Here is a 24,368-nt window from a genome sequence, read left to right as displayed (position 1 = left end):
TTAACTTTATAAGCAATTACCAAACATGTTTCCCAAAGTGTTTGTACAAGTTGGCATTCCCATCAGCAATGTGTATAAGAGTTCTAGTGCCCTGTGTCCTTGCCAACACTTGGTATGGTCAGTTTTTTTTTTTCTATTTTAGTGATTCAAGTGAGTTTGGTGCTCAGTGTGGTTTTAATTTGTATTTCCCTAATGACTAATGATATTATGAATCTTTTCATGTGCTTATTTGCCATCAGCATATTTTCTTTGGTTACATAAGTGTTTAAATCTTTTGCAGATTTTTTATTGAGTTGTTTGTCTTGTTATTGTCTTATTCATGTTACAAGTCCTTTATCCCATGTATATTTTGCAAACATTTTCTCCCAGGCTGTCATGTGTCTTTTTCTTCTCTTAACTTTTTAAAGACTTTTCCAATATCTCCTGCTTAAAATCCAGATTAGAAAGCTCATAAGGTTCTACTTTCTCAGTCTTAACTTTTTAAAGTTAAGAGATTTTGAAGAGCAGACATGTTTTATATCTTGATACATCAGTCTGTTTATGTTGCTCTAAAGGACTCATGAGGCAGGAGAATTTATAAAGAAAAGAAGTTTATTTTGGCTCATGGTTCTGCAGGCTGTACAGGAAGCATGGTGCCAGCATCTACTTCCGGTGAGGGCCTTGGGAAGCCTACAGTCATAGCAGAAGGCAAAGGAGAGTCAGCAAGTCACGTGGCAAGAGAGGGAGCAAGAGAGATGGAGGGAGGTGCCATACTGTTTTAAACAACCAGATCTCATGTGAATTACTCATTACCATAGGGATGACACCAAGCCATTCATGAGGGATCCTCCCCCATGACCCAAACACCCCCATCAGGCCCCACCTCCAACATTGAGGATTACATTTCAGCATGAGATTTGGAGCGGACAAACATCTAAACTATATCACTTAATGTGCAGTTTTTCAATTAAAAAAGATAGTTTGTGGTTCTTTGTATCCTATTTAAGAAATCTGGGCTGGGCGCGCTGGCCCACGCCTGTAATCCCAGCACTTTGGGAGGCTGAGGCAAGTGGATCACGAGGCCAGGAGATCGAGACCATCCTGGCTAACACGGTGAAACCCCATCTCTACTAAAAATACAAAAAATAGCCGGGCGTAGTGGCAGGTGCCTGTAGTCCCAGCTACTAGGGAGGCTGAGGCAGGAGAATGGCGTGAACCCAGGAGGCGAAGCTTGCAGTGAGCTGAGTTCATGCCACTGCACTCCAGCCTGGGCGACAGAGCAAGACTCCATCTCAAAAAAAAAAAAAAAAAAAAAAGTAAAAAAAGAAAAGGGAAATCTAAGCCAGGCAGGGTAGTTCCAGCTACTTGGGAGGCGGAACTACCCTTGGGAGGGGTGGACTACCCTTGGGAGGGAGACTACCCAGCCTAGTAGTTCCAGCTACTTTGGGAGGCGGAAGTGGGAGAATCCCTTGAGCCCAGGAGTTAGAGACCAGCCTCAGCAACATAGTGAAACCCCGTCTCAGAAAAAAAAAGAGGAAAGAAAAGAAATTTTTGCCTAAGCCAAGAATACTAAGGTTTTCTTTTTTTTTTTCTTTGAGACAGAGTCTCGCTCAGTCGCCCAGGCTGATCTCTGCTCGATCTCCACTCACTGCAAGCTCCGTCTCCTGGGTTCACGCCATTCTCCTGCCTCAGCCTCCTGAGTAGCTGGGACTACAGGCGCCCGCCACCATGCCCAGCTAATTTTTTTGTATTTTTTTTTTTTTTTTAGTAGAGATGGGGTTTCACCGTGTTAGCCAGGATGGTCATGATCTCCTGACCTTGTGATCTGCCCGCCTTGGCCTCCCGAAGTGCTGGGATTACAGGCGTGAGCCACCGCGCACGGCCAATACTAAGGTTTTCTCGTACATTTTCCTATAAGTTTTTACGTTGCTATATTCCTTTATTTTCCTAGAACTTTCCTAGAAGTTTTCTAATTTTAGCTCTTAAATTTAAGTCTATGGTAAGTTTTGTTTTTTGTGTTTTTCCAAGACAGTCTTGCTTGGCCGGAGTGCAGTAGTGCAGTCACAGCTCACTGAAGCCTTGACCTCCTGGGCTCAAGCTGTCCTCCCACCTCAGCCTCCCAGGTAGCTGGGACTACAGACATGTGCCACCACACCCAGCTAATTTTTAAATTTTTTGTAGAGATGAGGTCTCCCTATGTTGGCTAGGCTGGTCTCGAACTCTTGGGCTCAAGCAATCCTCCCGCTTCAGCTTCCCAAAGTGCTGGGATTACAAACGTGAGTCACTAAGTCCAGCCTTATGATAAATTTTGAGTTAATTTTTATATATGGAATGAGAGGAAAGGTTTATTTTTGTATCATATGAATATCCAATCATTCCAGCAACAACTAGTCAAAAAAGATTATCATTTCCCGTAGAATTGCTTTGTACCTTTGTCAAATATCAATTGACTATATAATTGAGGATCTGTTTCTAGATTCTGTTCTGTTCCATTGATGTACGTGTCTTATATTCATGCCAATACTGTACTCTCTTGGTAGCTCAGTGGTTCTCAATGAAGGACAGTTTTGCCCCTAGGGGACATTTGGCAATATCTGGAGACGGTTTTTTTTTGTTTTTTTTTGAGATGGAATCTCTGTCTGTCTCCCAGGCTGAAGTGCAGTGGTGCAACCTCCGCCTCCCAGGCTCAAGCAATTCTCCCGCCTCAGCCTCCCGAGTAGCTGGGATTACAGGTGCACACGACCACACCCAGCCAATTTTTGTAATTTTAGTAGAGATGGGGTTTCACCACATTGGCCAGGCTGGTCTCAAACACCTGATCTCAAGTAATCCACCCATCTTGGCCTCCCAAAGTGCTGGATTACAGGCCTGAGCCACCGCGCCAGGCCTGGAGACATTTTTGATTGTCACAACTTGGGGGGTAGGCAGGAAGGTTGCCCCTGGGTAGAGGTAGAGGCCAGGGATGGTGCTAAAGATTCTGCAATGCACAGGAGAGTCTTCCAGAACAAAAAATTAGCTGGTCCAAAATGTCAGTAGTGCCAAGGTTGAGAAACTCTGCTGTAGCTGCATACTAAGCCTTAAAACCAGATAGTGTAATCTTTTGATTTTGTTATTTTACAAAGTTGTTTGAGCTATACTAGGTCCTTTGCATTTTATATAAATTTTAGAATCAACCTTATACATTTCTACAAAAAATATCTGCTGAGATTTGATTAGGATTACATTGATCTATAGATAAATTTGGGAAGAATTGACATATTAACAATTTTGAATCTCCTGATTGATTGATTGATTGATTGATTGATTTTTGAGATGGAGTCTCGCTCTGTCGCCCAGGCTGGAGTGCAGTGGAGTGATTTCAGCTCATTGCAACCTCTGCCTCTCAGATTCAAGCAGTTCTCCTGCCTCAACCTCCCAAGTAGCTGGGAGTATATATTTATTTTATTTTTATTTTTTTGAGACAGAGTCTCGCTCTGTCGCCCAGGCTGGAGTGCAGTGGCGTGATCACGACTCGCTGCAAGCTCTGCCTCCCAGGTTCATACCATTCCCCTGCCTCAGCCTCCCGAGTAGCTGGGACTACAGGCACGTGCCACCACACCCGGCTAATTTTTTGTGTTTTTAGTAGAGGCAGGGTTTCACCGTGTTAGCCAGGATGGTCTTGATCTCCTGACCTTGTGATCCGCCTGCCTCGGCCTCCTAAAGTGTTGGGATTACAGGCGTGAGCCACCGTGCCCCGCCACTGGGAGCATATAGAAAGGCTAGAAGAGAAAACAGGGAACTAAAAGCAATTCAGCGTCGCAGAAGGATAGGTGTCTGGGATAAGAGTAAAGATGAAAACAAGAACCATTATCATAAAGGATCTTTTTTTTTTTTTGAGATGAAGTCTTGCTCTGTCACCCAGGCTGGAGTGCAGTGGCTGGATCTTGGCTCACTGCAAGCTCCGCCTCCTGGGTTCAAGCGATTCTGCCTCAGCCTCCCGAGTAGCTGGGATTACAGACGCTTGCCACCACGCCCAGCTAATTTTTGTATTTTTAGTAGAGATGGGGTTTTACCATGTTGGCCAGGCTCGAACTCCTGACCTCGGCCTGTGATCTGCCTGCCTCAGCCTTCCAAAGTGCTGGGATTACAGGTGTGAGCCACCACACCCAGCCTGAATCTTCTGATTTATAAACATGTTTTTTCTCTCCATTAATTTGTCTTCTATAGTTTCAGCAATCTATTGCAGTTTCCATTGTATAACTCTTGTACAATTTTGTTAGATTTATCCCTAAATATTTAATATTTTATGCTATTGTAAATAATATGTTTAAAATTTTTAATATCTGATTTTGTTTTGTTGGCAGAAGATAGAAATACAGTTGGCTTTTGTATATTGACCTTGTTGCCTGTGACCTTGCCAAACTCACTCCTAGTCCATTTATATAGATTCTATAGGATTTTCCATATAGACCAATATTTTGTTTATGTACAAACAAGTTTTACGTATTCCTTTCTTATTTTATACCTTTCATTTCCTTTCTTGACTTATTACACTGGCTAAGCCCTCTAGTTCATTGTCAAAGTAGTAAAGCTATATATCATTGTCTTGTTCCTGATTTTAGGGGAAAAGCATTCAATTTTTTTACCATAAGTATGATTTTTAGCTATGGGTTTTCTATAGTTGCTTTTTAGCATTTTGAGTAAGTTCCCATCTATTCCTTGTCTGCTGAGAGTTTTTGTCATGAATAATTGTTGAATTTTGTTAAATGCCTTACCTGCATCTATTGAAGATGATAGTGTAGTTCTTCTTTTTTATTCTGATGATATGGGGAATTATATTGATTGATTTTCCAATGTTAAACCAACCTTCTGCCATTCACCGGATAAACTCAGGCTTATGTTATCCTTTTTATATATTCTAGAATTCAGTTAGCTAAATTTCATTTAGAATTTTTGTGAGTGTTCATGAGGGATATTGGGCTGTAGTTTACTTAAAATGGTTTTGTTTTGTTATTTTCTTTGTTTGTATTCCTTTTCTGAAGTACCTTTTAACCTTAGTTGCCGTCTTACTTTCTCTCACTATTTTCAGAGGATGAACACTTTTTATAAGAAATCTGCTGTGTTTTGAGTGCTATATGCCAGGAACTACAAGAAGCCCTTCATATTCGTTATTTCATATAATCCTCAGAACCTTCTTCAAGATAGATGCTATTATCATGCCCATTTTAGAGGTGGATAAAACGGAGACTCGGAGCAGTTAATTTCCCAAGTGATAGAGGCAGTTCAAATTACGTCTTTCAGGCTGGGCACAGTGGCTCATGCCTGTAATCCCACCACTTTGGGAGGCTGAGGCAAGAGGATCACGTGAGCCCAGGAGTTTGAGACCAGCCTGAGCAACATAGTAAGACATTGTCTCTACAAAAAAATTAAAAATTAGCCAGGCATAGTGGCATACTCCTGTAGTCCTAGCTACTGGGCAGGCTGAGGTGGGAGGGTTGCTTGAGCCTGGGAAGTCAAGGTTGTAGTGAGCTGTGATTGTACCACCGTACTCCAGCCTGGGCAAAAGAGCGAGATCCTATAAAATAAAAAATCAAGTCTTTCAAATCAGACGTCGAAAACTGCTCTGCATTTATATCTTTCTCTAGAAATATTTTATTAATCTGAAATATTATTGACAAAACTAGGAGGAATTTAGAAAACTATACCTCTACTAATCTTTTTTTCTTTTTTTTTTTTGATTTTTTTTTTTTCCCTTAAGACAGGGTCTCTCTCTGTCATCCAGACTGGAGTATAGCGGTACAATCTCGGCTCACTGCAATCTGTCTCCCAGGCTCAAGCAATTCTCCTACCTCAGCCTCCTGAGTAGCTGAGATTATAGGTACATGCCACCATGCCCAGCTAATTTTTGTATTTTTAGTGGAGACGAGGTTTCACCATGTTGCCCAGGCTGGTCTTGAACTCCTGAGCTCAAGAAATGAGCCCACCTCATCCTCCCAAGGTGCTAGGATTACAGGTGTGAGCCACCGCACCTAGCTAATCTCAGAGCACCTCTTTATGCTAATTGGTTTTGATATTCTCTGTGTGCTTATTTTTCAGTTTGAGAGTGTCTAATAATTAGCATATTAGGGCCAGGAGTGGTAGCTCACACCTGTAATCCCAACACTTTGGGAGGCCGAGGTGTGTGGATCACCTGAGGTCAGGAACTCAAGATCAGCCTGGCCAACGTGGTGAGACCGTGCGTCTCTACTAAAAATACAAAAATTAGCTGGGTGTGGTGACAGGAGCCTTTAATCCCAGCTACTTGGCAGGCTGAGGCAGGAGAATCACTTGAACCCGGGAGGCGGAGGTTTCAGTGAACCAAGACCGCGCCACTGACTGCACTGGAGCCTGGGCAACAAGAACGAAACTCCATCTCAAAAAAAAAAAAATAGCATATTAGTTCACTAATTTGTAAGTTTTATCAAGTACACATTATTGTGAATTAACTTGAATGTTTCTAATTGGATATGTCAACCTAAAATGAAGAAATGGAGGCAAAACTAATATAAGTGAAGAGTTTATTTGGGCCAAGCTTGAGGATTACAACCTGGGAACATAGATTCAAGTTTCCCTGAATATACACTCCTGTTAGCAGCAGTTACAAGTGGAATTTGAAAGGCAAAATAGGGGGACAGGGAGTGGACTGTACAAAGTTGTTTGTTAGGAATTCTCACTGGTTTACAGAACCAGTGAGAATTGATTAGTGATTGACTATACGTTGTTAACCTATAAGGTGTGGATTATAGTGTTATTATAATTCACACCTGATGTGGATTATTAAGCTAATTTATGGCTACTTATGGCAATAGTAAGCAGTTTCAACAGATGAATACATAGCTCAAAGGAGGGGAGTAGGCATGATTGTAATCTCATTTTAATGTCTATCTGGGCCTGATATTTAAAAGGACTTGCATTCCTCAGATAAAAGTTCTTTTCTTTTCTCAGTTGCTACAGTGCTTCAGTTTAAACTTCGCATCTATTGGAAGTCTTTCAACGTTGTTAATCTGGATTAGAGGTTCCTTGAGAGAAAATGCCACTTTCTTTTTTACTATACTGTATTTAATATGCTCAATAGTATCAATAGGCATATTTCTGTTTATGTAAGATTGTAGTGTGGCTGAAGGCTGAAGGGGGGCAAGAGCACATGAGAAGCTATCGCTTCCACTTATCTGCTTTTCCCAGGTTGAATGTGTGCTAGATTATTTTAGGACCTTTTGGGCTCAAAAAGTCAACTGGGAAGCCTGAGTTTAGATGATAGCTAGCTGGTGGGACCCAACTTAATTTTCTGTCTTATGCTTCGGTCAAATTTGGGAAAATACACAAAAAAGCAAAGCTACAAATAGAGACTGGCAATACAGATTAAAATGTGCCAGGCAACAGGAGGAATTTCGATGAGTAGAAATGAAGATTGATCCCTGAGACAAAATAGCGGGGACAGTCAGGAAAAAGGTAGATTTCTACCCTTCTCTACTTCATACCTACAAATTTAAGGAAGTAGGATCTTTACCAACCAGAAACTTGGCAGCTTCCCACCAACGCCGTGTTGCAGCTGCTATCTGCAACATCCAGGGCTCTTTTTCTCCCTCCCATCTCTCTTATCATTACCTCTGTACTTCCCTTAGTGACCACAGCTCTGTAAAGGCAGTGGCAGAAGTGGATTTGTTGGGGGTACGTTTTCAGATGTGATGAAGGTAGTGGTGAGAAGGGGCAAAGAGAAGAAAATCCATGGGAGTAGTATGCCTTTTCTCAGGCCCTACTTTAGACAGACACACAGATTAAGCTTTTTATTATGGAAAATTTCAAATATTTACAAGAGTAAAGAGAACAGTTTAATAAACCAGTCACCAGGTTAAACAATTCTTGGTTAGGTCCTGTTTTTGACTAGGGAAGAACTATATTCTGTTTCAAAGTATGTAGGATTAGATTGCCAATCACGTGCACATGGAACAAGACAACAGGGTCAGAAGATCTTCCGTAGTTTATCAGCGCCATAGTAAATCAGGGGATCCCTACATTAGATCCACAAATTGACTTTAAGTCATGACAAACTGAATTGCTGAGCAAAATTGTGTGCTCTAGATAGTATATAATTTTAATTTGATCCTCAAAGGGATCTTTAATCCTCCAAATAGGTGAGAGCCATAGTATTATGTGACTGCTCAATACTAGGTCTGGCTTGTGTGGATAAAGTTTAAAGTCAGGCCAGGCACAGTGGCTCACGCCTGTAATCCCACCACTTTGGCAGACCAAGGTGGGCGGATCACTTGAGGTCAGGATTTTGAGACCAGCCTAGCCAACATGGTGAAATCCCATCCCTACTAAAAAAAAAAAAAAGTACAAAAATTAGCCAGGCATGGTGGCATTTGCCTGTAGTCCCAGCTACTTGGGAGGCTGAGGCAGAAGAATCCTTTGAACCCGGGAGGCGGAGGTTGCAGTGAGCTGAGATACTGCCACTGCACTCCAGCCTGGGTGACAAAGCGAGACTTGCTCTAAAAAAAAAAAAAAAAAAGTCAAATAATACCTAGGTGGACAGAGACCACCTAGAATTTACTTAACTTTTTTCTTAGAAAACACCAAACCTGGATAGATTTCTCAACTTAGAAATAATTGACAGAAATTTTTTAAGGCATCGTGGGATTTATTAAGAAATTCTTCAAAACACGACCAGGCGTGGTGGCTCACACCTGTAATCCCAGCACTTTGGGAGGCCAAGGTGGGCGGATCACCTGAGGTCAGGAATTCGAGACCAGCTTGGCCAACATGGCGAAATCCTGTCTCTACTAAAAATACAAAAATTAGCCCGGTGTTGTGGTGGGCACCTGTAGTCCCAGCTACTGGGGAGGCTGAGGCAGAGGTTGCAATGGGCTGAGATCGTGATAGTGCCACTGCACTCCAGCCTGGGCAACAAGAGTGAAACTCCGTCTCAAAAAAAAAAAAAAAAGAAAGAGATTCTGCAAAATAAAAGAAGGACATCTGATATTTAAGAAACAGAAAAAAAATTATACTTTGAAAAAGTTGAGAAAGGAAACAATATTAGATGGTATTTTCTTTATTCTCATGGGGTTTGTTTAATGAATCTGAAAAATATGTAGAAGATAGCAGATTGCCATAGAAGGAAACCAACTGAGATGTCAGCAATTATAATAATAATAACTAAATATATATTGAGTACCAGATTCTATATTAAAGCCTTCATGAATTAGCTAATTAAATCTAAGTAAATGGTTATTCCCAAGAACATGGAGGTAAAGAGGTTAAATTACTTCCCTAAGATTGTATAACTAATAAGAAGGAGGTCTCAGATTTGATCCCAAATACACGTTGACTTCAGGGACCTAGAGAGAGAAGAAATAAGGATGATTTCACAGGATCTTGGATCATCCTTTGTACTCTTCTGCGTTGGAATTTTAAAAGAAATTATTTAGGGCCGGGCATGGTGGCTCACGCCTGTAATCCCAGCACTTTGGGAAGCCGAGGTGGGCAGATCATTTGAGGTCAAGAGTTCGAGACCAGCCTGGCCAACGTGGTGAAACTCCATCTCTACTAAAAAATACAAAAATTAGGCCAGGTGTGGCAGCTCACACCTGTAATCCCAGCACTTTGGGAAGCCGAGACGGGCAGATCATGAGGTCAAGAGATCGAGACCATCCTGGCCAACATGGTGAAACCCCATCTCTACTAAAAATACAGAAATTAGCTGGGCGTGGTGGTGCACGCCTGTAGTCCCAGCTACTTGGGAGGCTGAGGCAGGAGATTCACTTGAATCCGGGGGAGGCAGAGGTTGCAGTGAGCCGAGATCGCGCCACTGCGCTCCAGCCTGGCAACAGAGCGAGACTCCGGCTCAAAAAAAAAACAAAAACAAAACCCTTTTGCTGCTGCCGCCGCCGCAGCCATGAGTATGCTCAGGCTTCAGAAGAGGCTCGCCTCTTCTGTCCTCTGCTGTGGCAAGAAGAAGGTCTGGTTGGACCCCAATGAGACCAGTGAAATTGCCAATGCCAACTCCCGTCAGCAGATCCGGAAGCTGATCAAAGATGAGCTGATCATCAGCAAGCCTGTTGACAGTCCATTCCTGGGCTTGATGCCGGAAAAAGACCTTGGCCCGCCGGAAGGCAGGCACAGTGGCATAGGTAAGTGGAAGGGTACAGCCAATGCGCGAATGCCAGAGAAGGTCACGTGGATTCTGCGCCGGCTGCTTAGAAGATACTGTGAATCTAAGAAGATTGATCGCCATATGTATCACAGCCTGTACCTGAAGGTGAAGGGAAATGTGTTCAAAAACAAGCGGATTCTCATGGAGCACATCCACAAGCTGAAGGCAGACAAGGCCCGCAAGAAGCTCCTGGCTGACCAGGCTGAGGACCCCAGGTCTAAGACCAAGGAAGCACTCAAGCGCGGTGAAGAGCGCCTGCAGGCCAAGAAGGAGATCATCAAGACTTTGTCTAAGGAGGAAGAGACCAAGAAATAAAAGCTCCCCCTTTGTCTGTACATACTGGCCTCCGTGATTACATAGATCAGCCGTTAAAATAAAAGAAACCTTTATCTGCTTGTAAAAATAAATTAGCCGAGTGTGGTGGCATGCGCCTGTAATCCCAGCTACTTGGGAGGCTGAGGCAGGAGAATCGCTTGAACCCAGGAGGTGGAGGTTGCAGTGAGCCAAGATCGCACCACTGCACTCCAGCCTGGGTGATAGAGTGAGACTCAGTCTCAAAAAAATAAATAAATAAATAAATAAATAAATAAGAGTAAAAATAAAATAAGCGGCCGGGCGCGGTGGCTCACGCCTGTAATCCCAGCACTTTGGGAGGCCGAGGTGGGCGGATCACGAGGTTAGGAGATCGAGACCATCCTGGCTAACACAGTGAAACCCCGTCTCTACTAAAAATACAAAAAAATTACCCGGGCGTGGTGGCAGGAGCCTGTAGTCCCAGCTACTCGGGAGGCTGAGGCAGGAGAATGGCGTGAACCCGGGAGGCGGAGCTTGCAGTGAGCCGAGATCGCGCCACTGCACTCCAGCCTGGGCGACAGAGCGAGACTCCGTCTCAAAAAAATAATAAAATAAAATAAGCATCGCCAGGCACGGTGGCTCACGCCTGTAATCCCAGCACTTTGGGAGGCCGAGGCGGGCAGATCACCTGAGGTCGGGAGTTCGAGACCAGACTTACCAACAAGGAGAAAAACCGTCTCTACTAAAAATACAAAAAAATTAGCCGGGCATGGTGGCCCATGCTTGTAATCCCAGCCACTTGGGAGGCTGCGGCAGGAGAATTGCTTGAACCCGGGAGGCAGAGGTTGTGGTGAGCCGAGATCAAGCCATTGCACTCCAGCCTGGGCAAAAAAGCGAAACTCCGTCTCAAAAAAAAAAAAAAAGCGTCCAGGCAAGAGGTAGAAAAGAGACTGCTACAAAAAGCTATATATAAAATTCGTCACAGATTTTCTGCTGCACTAATAAATGGTAAAAAAAAAAAAAAAAAAAAGAAAAAGAAACACTGGCCAGGCACAGTGGCTCACACCTGTAATCCCAGCACTTTGGGAGGCTGAGGCAGGCGGATCTCGAGGTCAAGAGATCGAGACCATCCTGGCCAACATGGTGAAACCCCGTCTCTACTAAAAGTACAAAAATTAGCCGGGCGTGGTGGCACATGTCTACAGTCCCAGCTTCTCAGGAGGCTGAGGCAGGAGAATCACTTGAACCCGAGAGGTGGAGGTTGCAGTGAGCCAAGATCATGCCACAACACTCCAGCCTGGTGACAGAGCGAGACTTCATCTCAAAAAAAAAAAAAAAAAAAAAAAAAGAAACACTATTTACAGTGTTATTAGGAAAAAGAAAATGTCTGCACTGTTATTAGCAAAAGACAATAAGAGATAGTGTTGAAGAGCAGTGAACATAATAGAGTGACAAATATAAGACCACCTTATTAGTAATTAGAATAAAAATGAATATGTTAACATATAAGTTTAAAAGATAGACTCAGGAATTGTCAAAAACCATATCTAAGACTCACATTACCTGATTTTTGAGGCCTACTATAAAGCTGCAGTAATCAAGATAATGTGTTATTGGCAAAAGAATGGACACATATATCAGTAGAACAGAATAAAGAGTGCAGAAATGGACTCACCCAAATATAGTCACCTGATCTCTGAAAAAGGAGCAAAGACAGTTTAATGGAGGAATGGGTTTTTTCAACAAATGATGCTAGAACAATCAAAGTCCGTATGCAAAAAAATGAACCTAGGCATAGACCTTATACCTTTCACAAAAAGTTAACTCAAAATGGATCATAGACCTAATGTAAAATATAAAACTATAAAACTTCTAGAAGAAAATCTGTGTAACCTTGGGTTTGGCAATGATTTTTAGATACAACGCCAAAAGCATGATTCATGAAAGAGAAAACTGATGTTGGTGTTTGTTAAAATTAAAACTTCTTGTATTAGTCCATTTTCATACTGCTATGAAGAAATACCTGAGATTTGGTAATTTATAAAGGAAAGAGGTTTAATGGACTCACAGTTCCACATGGCTGGGGAGGCCTCATAATCATGGCAGAAGGCAAAGGAGGAGCAAAGTCACATCTTACATGACGGCAGGCAAGAGAGCGTGTGCAGAGGAACTGCCCTTTATAAAACCATCAGATCTTGTAAGACTTATTCACTATCATGAGAACAGCATGGGAAAAACCCGCCCTCATGATTCAATTACCTCCCACCGGGTCCTTCCCATGACACATGGGGATTAAGGGAATTACAGTTCAAGATGAGATTTTGGTGGGGCCACAGCTAAACCATATCACTTCTACTCTGAGAAAGATACTGTTAAGAGAATGAAAAGACAAGCCATAGACTGGAAGAAAATACTTTCAAGATACATTTCTGTTAAAGGACTTTGTGGTTAGTCAATTGCAAAGTTTTGAAGCCATGCACAAGTCAGCCCTCACTTATGACATCAGTTGCAAGTTCAGGGGTTTCCAGAACTTCCTTTAGGATTGATAATTCACTAGGAGAATTGACAGAACTCATTGTAAGCTGTTATACTCACAGTTACAGTTTATTACAGCTGAAGGAGACAGATTAAAATTTGTCAAAAGAAAAGGCACATAGGACAGAGTCCAGGAAATTATCAAATACAGTTATAAACCCCACAATACATTTTTAGTGGTTGCTTTAGAGTCTTGATTATCTTTTTTTTTTTTTTTAAAGGTCTTGCTCTGTCATCCAGGCTGCAGTGTAGTGTTATGATCATGGTTCACTGTAGCCTCAAACTCCTGGGCTCAAGTGATTTTCCTCCCTTAGCCTCCCAAGTAGCTGAGACTACAAGGTGAGCTAGCACACCCAGCTAATTTATTTTTTATTAAAAAATGTTTTAGCCGGGTGTGATGGCTCACACCTGTAATCCCAACATTTTGGTAGGCCAAGGTGGGCAGATCACATGAGGTCGGGAGTTCAAGACCAGCCTGACCAACATGGAGAAATCCTGTCTACTAAAAATACAAAATTAGCCGGGCATGGTGGCAATGCCTGCCTGTAATCCCAGCTACTCGGGAAGCTGAGGCAGAAGAATCGCTTGAACCCAGGAGGCAGAGGTTGCAGTGAGCTGAGATTGTGCTATTGCACTCCATCCTGGATAACAAGAGCGAGACTCCGTCTCAAAAAAAAAAAAAAAAAAAAAATTGTAGAGATAGTGTTTTGCTACGTTACTCAGGGTGGTCTCAAACTCCTGGCCTCAGGCAGTTCTGTCTAAGCTTCCCAAAGTACTGGGATTACAGGCAGAAGCCACTGCGCCTACCATAGAATATTAGTTATCTTTTGAAGTGATTAAAAAGGGAAAAGATTTTCTTCCAGTTTAATGATGAGAAAAGTAAAAGAACAGTTATTTTAAAGCCCCTGATATTTCCAACATCTAGGTCATAAATGAGTCTCGTTCTGTTGATAGCTTTATCTCTTGGTAATGTGCATGCCTCTGTGTGTGTGTGTGTGTGTGTGTGTGTGTGTATGTGTGTGTGTGTGTGTGTTTTATTTTGTGTATGTCTTATAATTTTTAGTTTAATGGCAAACATCATGTATACAAGAACAGTAGAGACTGAGGTAGATGGTATTTTGTGTCTGGATATAGGCACGCCTCTCCCATCAGGCCAATTGCCTGTGACATTGAGTCAACCTAGTCTGGAGTTGAGGTGGATTTGGATTTTGATGTTGGTATCATTATGTTCAGTGTACTTGGGCTGCTGTTACCTGGTACTTGGAGCCTGGGGTACCAGATGGTTTTTCTTCAGTGTTCCTGTTCCACTGTTGGCTTTCCTCAGTCCCATCATGCCTCCATCACAGAGGGGGAGTCTCTATTCATATCCTTGCCCCTTCACTAGTGGTTGACTGATGCTGCTTGTTACTCAGTGCTAGGCTTATGGTGGTGTCATAGGTGGTTTTCTATTGTCCTGGTTCAGCCTTAGCTTTAGGCAGTCCCTGTTCATTTGAACCCCAGGGGTGGTACTTAATCTGCCCTTTCCTGAGCAGTAGCAAACCTCTGCTTGGCATCAGAATCCTGGGCCAATGAGGATTCTCTCCTGCTCTCCCAGAAACAAGATGTTTGCTTCTACCTCTCCCCCAGCAGCAGTAGGGTATGTGAGAGGTGGGAGGATTACTTGAACCCAGGAGGTCGAGGCTGCAGTGAGCCATGATAGTGCCACCACACTCCAGCCTGGGTGACAGAGCAAGACCCTGTCTCAGAACAACAACAACAACCCAAAAAACTGTCAAGGTCATCAGGAACAAAACATAGCCAATAGCCAAGAAACTGTCACATACCAGAGGAGACTAAGGAAATATGATGACTAAATGCAATACAAATAAAAAAATAAATATTGGCACTGTAAGAAAAAATAGGGCAGCAGAATGGGTAATTCACAGGAGAAGAAATGCAAATGGCTAATAAAAATATGAGTATGAATTCAACTTCACTAGTAATTAAACTGCAAATGTAAATGACAAAAACTGATTTTTGCCAGTGACATTAGCAAAGGATTGTTTTTGTTAATACTAGCATTTGGCAAGGTTGTAGAGAATATGGGAACTCAGAATGATACAGCCTCTCTGGAGGATAATTTGCGCAGTATCATATCAAAAGGCTGAAAATTGTACAAATTATTTGACTTAGCCATGTCTGTGCCATTGATTTATCTTAATAAAGTAAAGGAAGATCTGTGGGAAGATTTAGTCAAAGGGTGCCTATCACGGCATTGTTAATAATAATGAAAAATTGAAAGTAGCATGATAATTAACAGTATATTGTGACATTCTTGTATGGTGATATTCTGTAGATATTAAAAGTTAAACAATTTGTTAAGTTCAAAAAGTTAAACTAACATGTATGGTGTGATCCCCTTTTTTGTAAAAAAAAATGTGTATCATAGAAAGACTCGATATGTGTACACAAAACATTAATTGTAATTTTTGGATGATTGAATTCTAGATGATTTTTGTTTCCTCCTGTGTGCTTTTCTATATTTTGCAGTTTTTTCTGACATGAGCATGTGCAGTATTTTGGACATTATATAAAAAGCTATTTAAAAACGAAATCTTTTTCCTCTATCAATTAGCAAAGATTTTCTTAAAATTATTACCTTTGTTGGCAAAGGTATGAGAAATTGGTATCTTTATTTTATATCCACTTCTTATTCTACATCTATTTAATTCTTCTTATCTACAGTATTTCTACTTATTCTCTTTTTTTTTTTTTTTTTTTGAGATGGAGTCTCGCTCTGTCACCTAGGCTGGAGTACAATGGTATGAGCTCACCTCACTGCAAACTCTGCCTCCCGGGTTCACGCCATTCTCTTGCCTCAGCCTCCTGAGTAGCTGGGACTACAGGCTCCTGCCACTACTCCCAACTAATCTTTTGTATTTTTAGTAGAGACAGGGTTTCACTGTGTTAGCCAGGATGGTCTCGATCTCCTGACCTCATGATCCGCCTGCTTCGGCCTCCCAGAGTGCTGTGATTACAGGCGTGTGCCACTGCGCCTGGCCCTTCTACTTCTTCTTTATATCTACTTCTGTAGGGGATCAGCACAAGCACTCTTGGGAAGCAAATTGGTAATAAATATCAAACCCCTTAAAATAATTTATATTCTTTCACTCAGTAGAAAGGCTTCTGGGGGATTTGTCATTAGAAAAGAATCAGAGATGTGGGTGGAGACATGTTTATTACATGACGATATATAACTGCAAAGTATGAAGACTGTAAATATCCACTTAAAAGGGAAATAAAATATGACACAACTGTATAGTGGAATATTATGCATTCATGAGAGTATTTAAAGAATATTTATTGATGTCTGATAATCTTCTTGCTTCTTAGTCTTCTGCTTAGAATGGCATCCATGATTCTGTTTCTTTCCCCATGTTTTTTACTGTAGTCCCAGATAAGAAAATAAGGACTGGATTCCCTCTCTTACTTTGTGTAAATAACCACAACTAGTAAATTACTTTTCCCCCCACAAAACCATTTCCTTATGTGTATTTGTCTTCCTCAGTTTCAATTTATTTGCTTTACTTTAATTATGGGTATTACGTGAGCCTTTGCACAGTTCTGTTTTTCTGCCTGAAATTATCTTCTCCCTGCTTTTACCATGGCTGAGACCTCTTCACCTTCTAGGTTGCAGCTTAAATAATACTCAGAGAGGTCTTCTTGGACCACCTTATCTATAATAAAAGAGCATACAATGTATTACTAATACCCCTTACCATCTCTCTAATGCCCACTAGTTTTTTTCATTGCAGTTAACACAGTTGATGATGTTTTTGTATTTATTTGCTTGTTTATAATGTGTCCTCCAGTAGACTGTAACTTCCTGAGGCTAGGAATTATATCTTCACAAGTATATTTTTAGGTCCTCTCCTAATGTCTGGCACATGTAAACAGTCAGCAAATATGTGTAGATTGAATGAACAAACTAAATTTTGCAGTTTTGATGGCAGCTTATTAAGAATTTATCATGTTACTTAGTTGAAAGTTGTTATACCAAAGTTATTCTTATAACACATATTTATTTTAGCTATATTGGTTTGATATTTAATGTATTTTATGTAGGAATGTAGAGGAAGAAGTTTAGGTTACACTCGAGGTCATAGAGAGTCTTATAACGAGTTCAGACTACCATTGGACGCTGAGGAGTGTGTAGAATTTGAAGAGACAAAGAAGAGGGGAAAAGACATTTTGAACAAGACTGCCCCATGAGTTTTTTAAGACAGGACAGCAGGAATATCTTTAGCATGTTTGGGAAAACATGACAGAGAATTGTGGGTGACTAATGGAGCTAGTTGCTGGTAATTATAAATGGAATGTTACTAGTTACAAAATTTCATCTAGGTCTAATCATTAAGAGCCTGGAAAGAAGGCCAAGGTAGTTGGAATATCTTTTGTATTCAGGGCAGTTCTTTTAACAGATGGGAAGCTACTGAAGGTATTTGATCAAGTGAAGGTCCCTTGTCATTTATTAATTTGTTTATTAATAGATATTTATTGAGTGCATGCTGTCTACTATGTGGTCTTCTAGATGAGGAGGGTACAGAGATGGAATAGGAGGGCTGGAGAGCCAAAAACCGGCTGTGGAGGAACTCGCAGACTACGGGAAGTGACAGACATGCAAATTACAAAGGGTTGTGATAAATGTTGTAATAAATGCACATCGTCAATACTGTGGGAACTCAAAATAGGACCAGGTTTATTCAGATAATTGTGAATATCTTAACTAAGGAGGTGACATTTTCTATGGGTTTTGGAGGATAAGCACTAATTTACCAGGTAAAGAAAATTCTGACCTTAGCAGTAAAGTCATGGACCGTTCAGGGAGTGGTAAATAAGTCATGCACCTGGAATTGTGGGAGATGAGCCTAGAAAAACAGTTATCCTAAAACAGTTATCCATTAAGGACCTTGTATTATCTATTTAATGAGGAACCATCAAAAGTTTTCATATAGAGGACTGAAGTGATCTTCTTTTTTTCCCATCCAGAATAGTTTACTTGGCACAAATGAACTAGTATATGACATGGAGAACAGTATTAGGCTTTAGTTAGCTTTTTGATTAAAATCTACTCATTGAATTCATATCTGTAATTAATACTGATAGTCACCAAGTATGTGGACTTTGAGAAGTCAAGAACTTGATTAGTATTTAGTCCATTTTCGCACTGCTGATAAATGCATACCTGAGACATGGCAATTTACAAAAGAAAGAGGTTTAATTGGACTTACAGTTCCATGTGGCTGGGGAAGCCTCACAATCATGCTGGAAGACAAGGAGGAGCAAGTCATGTCTTATGTGTATGGCAGCAGGCAAAGAGAGGAGCGCTTGTGCAGGAAAACTCCCCCTTATAGTAACCAGCAGATCTCGTGAGTCTTACCATCACAAGAACAGCACCGGAAAGACCTGCCCCCATGATTCAATTACCTACCACCAGGTCCCTCCCACAACACATTGGAATTCAAGATGAGATATGAGTGGGGACACAGCCAAACCATATCAGTTAGAATCTCAGTTTTACCACTTGCTAGCATTTATGCAAGTTATTTGATATTAGTAAGCCTACGTTTTCTCATCTCTCTCAATGAGGCTTATGAGTGGTTTATGGGCACTTTTGACCAAGGAGATGTAATGAGGTTGCTGTTAGATGGGGGAGACAGTCAAATGAGACTCTTGATTAGACATACTATTGTCTCAGTGTACTCTGAGTGCTGAGTGAAGATAGACCTTGAGACAGCCATAAAAAGATAGAAATTTAATCCATAAAGGCAGTTAGTTCAAAGTAGGTTTTTGTATGGCATGCTTAAAGATTTGGAGGCAGGAACTACTGAAAGTTTTTAAGCAGGAATCCATATGTTCCACTTTTCCCAAACAGCTCCTAATTATTTATGGTGTGCCCCTTTCACTCCTAATGGTAATTCAGTTTAGATAATAAATTATGTAATCAGTCACCTTCTGAAACAACAGTACAGCAAAAGAGTTGGCTGTGGTTGAGCCATTTAGAATACAAGTAATAAGAAAAAAATAAAGGAACCACTCCACAAGTTTTGGGGTGGAAACAGAGAAGGAATAGTCTTTATAAAAGCCAAGAGAAGGCTGGGCGTGGTGGCTCACACCTGTAATCCCAGCACTTTGGGAGGCCGAGGCAGGCGGATCACGAGGTCAGGAGATCGGGACCATCTTGGTTAACACGGTGAAACCCTGTCACTACTAAATATACAAAAATTAGCTGGGTGTGGTGGCGGGTGCCTGTAGTCCCAGCTACTTGGGAGGCTGAGGCCGTGAGAACCCGGGAGGCAGAGCTTGCAGTGAGCCGAGATTGCGCCACTGCATTCCAGCCTGGGTGACAGAGCAAGACTCCGTCTTGAAAAAAAAAAAAAAGCCAAGAGAAGATTGTTGTAATAGTATTAAGAAGATGGGATTTGTAAGATCAGCAAGGCCAGATACAGCAAGGCTATGGAGCATAAGCACACATTATTAGATTTATCAAGGCAGAGCTCATTGTCTGCTTTAGACAATGCAGTTCATTTGAGCAGTTGGATAGAAGCCAAATTGGGTTTTTGTTTTTTTGTTTTGTTTTATTTTTTGAGGATAAGGACTATGTCTTGTTTATTTTTGTATCTCTAGTGCCTAACAGTGGTTATGTCAGAGGTACTTGGTGCATTTTTGAAGATTTAATAATTAATTAATAGTTGGTGCAGGCCGGGCATGGTGGCTAACACCTGTAATCCCAGCACTTTGGGAGGCCGAGGTGGGCGGATCACCTGAGGCCAGGAGTTTGAGACCAGCCTGACCAACATGGAGAAACGCTATCTCTACTAAAAATACAAAAAAAATTAGCCAGGCGTGGTGACGCATGCCTATAATCCCAGCTACTCCGGAGGCTGAGGCGGGAGAATTGCTTGAACCTGGGAGGCGGAGGTTGAGGTGAGCCGAGATCGCGCCATTGCACTCCAGCCTGGGCAACAGGAGCAAAACTCCGTCTCAAAAAAAAAAAAAAAAAAAAAAAAATAGTTGGTGCAAAAGCTGAGATAGTGGCTATAGATACCACACTAAAAAATTTTAGTGATTAAAGAGAGATGGGAAGTATGATGTTTTTAGTTTGGTTAGCAGTTAGAAGGGAACAATCTCTGCATTTGAAATGTTAAGATGAACTCAGTGGGAAGAGAAATATTAAAGTTTCTGAAGAGGGAAGTAAGTTTGAAAGCTAAAGCCCTTGTTGCCTACAAAAGACCCTTTTGCAAAGTGGACCCTCCTGGTTCAGTTATCTCACCCTTTGGGATTCTGTGTGCCAGCTGAGCCAACTAATTCCTTTCATGTTAAACTAGTTTGAGTTCGATTTCTGTCCCTTATAACTAAACAGATACTTGAATTTGGATGAAGTATTCTGACTCTAATGCTCATGCTGTCTCCACTGTACCATATTTCTTCTCTAAGGCTAAAGGTATTATCTCCAAAATTTTGTCCCTCCCTAACATGTGGGGGCTTTAGTGAACTATTTCTGTCCTCTCTAGAATCTTTGCTTTCTTTTCCTCCTATATAGATCCCTCGCCATGTAGCTTGTGTAGGCCTCCCTTATCTTTCTGAAGCCTTAAACTTAATTCTGTGGGCCCCACTAAGTTGTGATAAAGCATGCATAGGGGTTTTGGTAGAAGATAACGTTAACACAGGTAGATTGGAGCTGGGGCTATGTTGAGAAAAATTTGGATTACTAATTTAAGTGGTTTGCCATTGATTTCTAGATCAGAGATGTTTAATAGAACTTTCTTCAGTGATGGAAATGTTCTATATCTGCAGTGTTCAATACGGTAGCTGTAAGCCACATGCAGCTCCATAGAGCACTTGACATGTGGCTAGCATGACTGAGAAATCAAATTTTAAATTTAATTTTATGTATTTATCTATTTTTATAAGACAGAGTCTCACTCAGTCGCCCAGGCTGGAATGCAGTGGTGTAATCTCGGCTCACTGCAACCTCTGCCTCCTGGGTTCAAGTGATTCTCCTGCCTCAGGCTCCCAAGTAGCTGGGATTACAGGGGCCTGCCACCATGCCCAGCTAATTTTTGTGTTTTTAGTAGAGAGGGGTTTCACCATGTTGGCCAGGCCAGTCTTGAACTCCTGACCTCAGGTGATCCACCCGCCTCAGCCTCTCAAAGTGCTGGGATTACAAGCATAAGCCACCGCGCCTGGCTGATTTTATTTAATTTTAATCACCTTAAATTTAAATGGCCACATATGGCTAAGGCTACCATTTTGGATGGTATAGCTCTAGACATCAGAAGTTATATTTCTCATTTTGTTTTGTTTTTAAACTAGGAGAATGATATATGTTAGAAAAAAATGGAAACAATGTGGGCATTTGGGTGGTGAGGATGAGGCAAGAAGAAAATCACTTTCTGTTCTTGATATTAATGCCTTTAACAAGGATGAGGAACCTAGGAGGATGAGTGGGTTTGGGAAGGTAGACAGGAAGTTCAATACTGAGTTGAGATTATGGGATATATAAACAGAGATGTCCAATAGGCATCTAAAGAAGAGTTTACAGCAGAACAGAAAAAGCCAGGGCTAGAAGTATAAATTTCTGTAGTCATCTTTGTAGAGGTGATAAAGCTATAGAATATAGGTAACGTCCTCTAGAGTGGGAGTGTAGATCTTGAAGAAAAGAGCATTGAGCACAGAACTCAGAAAAATGTGCATATTGAAAGAGTCAAGCTAAGCGTAGTAGCTCACACTCGTAATCCCAGCACTTTGGAGGGAGGCAGGAGGATCACTTGAGCCTAGGAGTTCAGCCTGGGCAACATAGCAAAACCCTGTCTCTATAAAAAATACAAAAATTAGCCAGGCATGGTGGTGCACACCTGTGGTCCTGGCTGCTTGGGAGGCTGAAGTGGGAGGGATCACCTGAGCCCAGGAGATTGAGGCTACAGTGAGCTGTGATCACACCACTGCACATCAACTCCAGCCTGGGTGACAGAACAAAACCCTCTCTCTCTTAAAAAAAAGAGAGAGAGAGAGAGAAAGAAAAAAAGTGGAAAGAGGAAGAGCAGCAGGCAAACAGGAAATATGAAATATTTACTATGCAATGTTTTTAAGAAATTGGCACCTAACCATGCAAGTGATAGCAGAAAGTTTTTGCTTTAGGTGTAGTGCTTGTCAGGAAGATTCGATATTTTACTTGAAAATGTAAGTACAGGTACAATGTAACTAATTTCTACTGCTTCATTATATAGATCTGATAGATAGTTTTTATTTGGCCAATGCCTGCCATCATTACACTATTATAGTGTTATTTCTGCCTATAGAATCATAAATGTGTCTGTTAAATGGGCTTAATATTTGGGCAGATTGCCAATAAATGTCACAAACTCCAGTCCAAATAAATCAGTTTATAAACCTAGGAGAATGTCTAGCTACCTTTGGTCCAGGTAATCAGTAGTTGTAATTAATGATGTTTAAATGGATTTTTTACATAAGATTAAGGAGAAATTGTTTGACACGACCTATATAATCTGCATTTTTATCATCTGAGTGGGAAGTCTTATTACTTTCCCCACACTGTGTCATACACTTGCAGAAGAACATAAAAGGTAGTGATTATGCTACCTGCCAAGAAAGGCATCAGAGCAGATTGAAGGGTGTAGTATGAGTAAAGAATTTGAGACCAGAGAAAAGGCTCTGGAAAGGAAGGCAAGCATGGAGAAGGAAACTTGAAGGAATAGATTGGCTGAAGGTCAGATCTGTGGAGTAGACAGTAGGTAACAGGTCAATTTGTTGCCTAGCTCAGTGCCTGATACATAATAGGTGCTCAGTATTTATTGAAGGAAGGAATGGGAAAAGGAAAATTTATTCTGCAAGAACAGTAGAATCCTACTTTGGCCCCACCTTATTTGATTTGTCACTTGACCTCAGTTATCACATCTTTCTGACCTTGGGTTGCTGTTAGGTTTATTGTTAAAACATACACTAGATAGTTTATATTTTAACTTGTAATTGTTGTCTAGCTCTGGACAATTGGAGGGCGGGGGGGGATGCTCTCCTATTTAGAGAACACGGGAATATACTTGAGTACTTGGATGTTTAATTTCCTTTTGTTTTAAGACTATAACAGAGTAGGTGTGACCATATCTAGCTCCTGAATATTCTGGCCTTGGGTGACACAGGTGAGCACTTCTAGCTGATCTGACAGATTAAAGGTATACACTTATTTTCTCTGTAAGAAGCGTCATCTGGTAAGATGATCAAGAATGGTGCAAAGCAGGATGGGGAGTTTAAAATTGTTTCCAAATGTGGGAATGTAAATGAATATAAACATGTAAGATTTTAATATACCAAACTGATCAGATTCTGTGTAATTTCCAAGTTTCTTTTTTCTTTCAAAACTCCTCTGAAATCTGACTGTCCACAAAAACTTAGTTTATAGAATTTTATGGGATTTATTTACTCAGATATTACACCGACCTCACATCCAGTAGTGAAAACAGATTTTATTGTAGAATCTGGAAAGATAGAGGGCCATATAGGTTGTATTTTCAGTTTTGTTTATACTAACACGTGTTTACAACCCAGTTTAATTTACACCCTGTATTGTATTATTGTTGTCATATCTCTGTATGCATGTAAGTATAATATGTGTTGGCAAAGGAAAATTTTGAGTAAGAAGAAGCTCTCTGATCTATTTGATTCAATATGTATTTGAGTGTCTAACAGACACTGTTTTAGACACTGGTGATAACAACACTGAACGGAGCACCAAATACTTTACAGCATCTCCTGGAGCTGTTGTCAAGACATACTTTCCAAGGGGAATATTTCAGAATAGGTGATAACTAATCAACGAAGGAAAAGTACCTTAGTCATCTAGGAGAGTTGTACTTAGAGTGAACTGAAATAAACTAAGCTCACGAAAGACAGAGATTTTTTGTTTGGCTTTTGTCTGTTGCATTCACTACTGTATCTCCAGGGCCCAAAATAGTGCTCGGCTCATAATAAGTATTCAGCAAATATATGTTGTTGATTGGAGTGTTTGTTTTGAATTTCCGTAATCAAACACATACCTTGGTAAATTATCTTTACATCTTGCTAGTTGAAAATTTTATCTCAGTTGCTTTGTTTTTAATGTTACCTTGCTTTTTGTTTCTACTTGTGCCATACATCAGGATGCTGGAAAAGCTTATTAATATTGACAGTCATATGGTTATCTGATATTGAAAAGAATAGATTTGGAAAGGAACCTAAGAGGTCATCTTTTGTTCAGCTTCCTGCCTAGGAAAACTAAGTAAGATGATTAGGTATGTATATTTAATTAGTCATTTAAAAAAAAACCAGGACAACATAATTGAGTTCCCTCTTGAGA

At 41.0% G+C, this 24,368-nt stretch overlaps 1 protein-coding gene and 1 pseudogene across 10 annotated transcripts in view; both read left to right on the top strand.

The window, feature by feature from the left end:
* The window catches only part of TFDP2 (transcription factor Dp-2), a 207,217-nt gene that overhangs the window by 97,794 nt on the left and 85,055 nt on the right, over positions 1 to 24,368 (top strand). The window lies entirely within an intron of this gene.
* On the top strand, positions 4 to 23,275 carry LOC129397454 (large ribosomal subunit protein eL19-like; annotated as a pseudogene).

This window comes from Pan paniscus, chromosome 2, assembly GCF_029289425.2.
Source record: "Pan paniscus chromosome 2, NHGRI_mPanPan1-v2.0_pri, whole genome shotgun sequence".
NCBI lineage: Eukaryota > Metazoa > Chordata > Mammalia > Primates > Hominidae > Pan > Pan paniscus.
Note: the sequence above shows the minus strand (reverse complement) of the source record. Positions and strands in the feature narration are given on the sequence as shown.